Source organism: Galeopterus variegatus, unplaced genomic scaffold (genome assembly GCF_000696425.1).
Source record: "Galeopterus variegatus unplaced genomic scaffold, G_variegatus-3.0.2 Scaffold371, whole genome shotgun sequence".
NCBI lineage: Eukaryota > Metazoa > Chordata > Mammalia > Dermoptera > Cynocephalidae > Galeopterus > Galeopterus variegatus.
In genome coordinates, this window is record NW_007726482.1 from 689,009 (window position 1) to 693,086 (window position 4,078).

The 4,078-nt window shown below is 35.8% G+C and overlaps 1 protein-coding gene across 1 annotated transcript in view; it reads right to left on the reverse strand.

Annotated features, from left to right (window-relative positions):
* Positions 1-4,078, reverse strand: part of LRRC69 (leucine rich repeat containing 69) — a gene marked incomplete at its 5' end in the record, with an annotated part of 85,087 nt that overhangs the window by 67,235 nt on the left and 13,774 nt on the right. The window lies entirely within an intron of this gene.

A 4,078-nucleotide genomic window follows, 5' to 3' on the forward strand; every position in this document is an offset into this window, starting at 1 on the left:
CGCCGAGGGTTGCGATCCCGTTGCTGGTCCCGGTCCAGTACGGGCGCGACACTGAGGGTTGCTCCGTTGCCGTACACGAAAAAAGACAAAAAAAAAAAAAGAATTAAACAGGAAATCAAAAAAGTTCCTTCAGCTAATGAAAATAAAGACACATCATATCAAAACCTGTGGGATACTGCAAAAGCTGTACTAAGTGGAAAGTTTATTTCAATAAATGCTTACAACAAAAGAAAAGAAAGAATTCAAATAAACAACCTAATGCTACACCTCAAAGAACAACAAAAACAAAGACCACTCCTATCCCAAAATCAGTAGATGTAAAGAAATAATTAAGATTAGGGGAGAACTACATGATATAGAGACCCCCAAAACAATACAAAAGATCAGGGGAACAAAAGGTTGATTTTTTGAGAAGATAAATGAAATAGACAATCCATTAAGTAGGCTAACTAAAAAAAGAAAAGAGAAGACCCAGAGAACCAAAATCAGAAATGAAAAAGAAGACATTACAACCAATTCCACAGAAATACAAAGAATCATTAGAGATTATTATAAAATACTATATGCCAACAAATTTGAAAACCTGGAGAAAAGAATAAACTTTTGGACTCAAACAACCTACCAAGATTGAACCAAGAAGAAAAGAAAACCTGAACAGAACAATAACAAGCAACATTATTAAAGCAGTAATCAGCAGTCTCTCAACAAAGAAAAGCCCAGGACCAGATGGCTTTACTGCTGAATTCTACCAAACCTTTAAAGAGGAATTAATACCAATTCTCTTCAAACTATTCCAAAAAATTAAAACAGAGGCCGTTCTCCAAAACTTACTCTATGAGTCCAGCATCATCCTGATGCCAAAATCAGACAAGGATACAAGAACAAAAATAAATGAATGAATGAATGGATAGATAGATAGATAGATAGATAGATAGATAGATAGATAGATAGATAAAACCATAGGGTGATGTCTCTGATGACCATAGATGCAAAAATCTTCAACAAAATATTACCAAGCAGAATACAGCAACACATCAAAAAAATTATACTTCATAGTCAAGTGGGAGTCATCCCAGGGATGCAAGGATGGTTCAACATATGCAAATCAGTAAATGTGATACCCTACATCAACAAAATCAAGGAAAAAATATATGATCATCCTAATAGACACAGAAAAGGCACTTAACAAAATTCAACATTTCTTCATGATAAAGACTCTCAGCAAATTGGGTAAAGAAGGAAAGTATCTCAATACAATAAAAGCCATATATGACAAACCCACTGCTGATATCATCCTGAATGGGGAAAAGATGAAAGCATTTTCCTTAAGTCAAGAAGAGGAAGAAGACAAGGATGCCCACTCTCACTACTCCTACACAGCATAGTATTGGAAGTACTAGCCAGAGCAATCAGGCAAGAGAAAGAAATAAAGGGCATCAGGATTGGAAAAGACATGTCCCTGTTTGCTGAGGACATGATCCTGTATGTAGAAAAACCTAAAGACTCTACCAAAAAACTCTTACAGCTGATAAACGCATTCAGTAAAGTTGCAGGATACAAAATCAACACACAAAAATCAATACCATTTTTATACTCCAATAATGAACTAGCAGAAAAAGGAAATCAAGATAGCAAGCCCTTTTGTAATAGTCACCAAAAAAGTAAAATACGAAATCAATTTAACCAAGGAGGTGAAAGATCTCTACAATGAGAACTACAAATAATCTCAAAAGAAATTATGAGGACACAAAAAGTGGAAAGACATTCTATGCTTTTGGTTTGGAAGAATTAACATTGTGAAAATGTTAATTTCCAAGGCCTCTACAGATTCAATGCAATCCCCATCAAAATGTCAATGACATTCTTTACAGAAGTAGAAAAAAACAATCCTAACATTCATATGGAACAACAGAAGGTTAATTTCCAAGGCCTCTACAGATTCAATGCAATCCCCATCAAAATGTCAATGACATTCTTCACAGAAGTAGAAAAAAACAATCCTAACATTCATATGGAACAACAGAAGTTCCCAAATAGCCAAAGCAATCCTGAGCAAAAAAATAAATAAAACCAAAGGCATTATGCTACCTGACTTCAAACTATTTTACAAAGCTATAGTAACCAAAGCAGCATGGTCCTGTCATAAAAACAGACACTTGCATGAATGGAACAGAATAGAAAACCCAGAAATCAACCCATATACTTACAGCCAACTGATCTTTAACAAAGGCACCAAGAACATACACTGGGGGAAAAGCCTCTTCAATAAATGGTATTGGGAAAACTGGACATCCATGTGTAGAAGAGTGAAACTAGACCCATAGCTCTTGCCATATACCAAAATCTGCTCAAAATAGATATAAGACCTGAACTATAAAACTCCTAAAAGAAAACATAGTGGAAACACTCCAGGAAGTAGGACTGGGTGAAGACTTTTGAATAAGACCCCCAAAGCACAGGCAACAACAACAAAAATAAATAAACAAATGAACTTGTAACAAACTAAAAAACTTTGGCACAGCAAAACAATTAACAGAGTGAAAAGACAACCTACAGAGTGAGAGAAAATAATTGCAAACTATGCATGCAAAAAAGGATAACTGTCCAGAATATATAGGGAATTCAAACAACTTAACAGTGGAAAAACAAATAACCTGATTAAAAAATGGGCAAAGGAAATGAATAGGCATTTCTCAAGAAAAGATATACAAATGGCCAACAGACACATGGAAAAATGGTCAACATCACTCAGCATCAGGGAAATGCAAATCAAAATCACATTAAGATATCATCTCACCCCAGTTTGACTGGCTATCATTAAAAAGATGGAGAACAAATGCTGGTGAGGGTGTGGAGAAAGGAGAACACTTTTATACTGTTGGTGGGACTGCAAATTGGTGTGGCCATTATGGAAAATGGCATGGAGATTCCTTAAAGAACTTCAGATAGAACTGCCACATGATCCAGCAATTCCACTGCTGGGTATATACCCAAAGGAATGGGAAATCATGATGTCAAAGAGATACCTGCACTCCTGTGTTCATTACAGCTCTATTGACAATAGCCAAGAGTTGGAACCAACCTAAATGTCCATCAACAAATGACTGGATAAGTGAAATGTGGTATATACACTCAATGGAAGACTACTCTGCAATAAAAAAGTACGAAATTCTGTCATTCACAGCAACACAGATGAACTTAGAGAAAATTATGTTGAATGAAATAAGCCAGGCACAGAAAGAGAAATGCTGCATGTCCTCATGTCTAAGTGGGAGGTGAAAAATAAATAAATAAATAAAGGAAGAAAGAAAGATACAACAGTCACAATAATTCATCGAACTTTCAAAAGAAGAGAACAGAACTGAGGCCACCAGAAATGGGAAAGAGGGACGGGGAGGGGAGTTAGTGAGAACTTGCTAAAAGGCCACAAAAAATGATTACACTGTGTAAATGTTGAATATACAAATTATCCAGATTTGAGCAGCACATATTGCACACAGGTATTGATAGTCAACACTGTATCCCACCCATATGTACAATCAATTGTTTCAATATAAATAAATAAAATAAAGTTTTAAAAAATAGTTAACGGTTAAGAGGAGAGGCTTTTGAATGTTCTTGCCACAAAGAAATGATAAATGCATAAGGTGATTGATACATTAACTACCCTAACATATATATGTATCAAAACAACAGATTGTATTCCATAAGCATGTACAATTATAATATGCCAATTAAAATTAATTAATTTTTTTAAAAAGAAAAACCAAAGTCTCAATGTTCTAAGTCTGACTTTATGGTAATAAAAGAATCAATATATTTCTAAAATAACAAATTCACTATGTGATACGGATATTTTTCTTAATCAAATAATCCAGAAATTCTTTTGATTCAACACATATATTTTTTTTTTCCTTTTTGTCTTTTTTCGTGACCGGCAACGGATCGCAACCCTCAGTGTCGCGCCCGTACCGGACCGGGACCGGCAACGGGATCGCAACCCTCGGTGTTGCGTCCGCACCTTGCTCAGCCAGCGAGCGGCCGGTCTGTATGTGGGATCCGAACCCTCGGCGGGAGC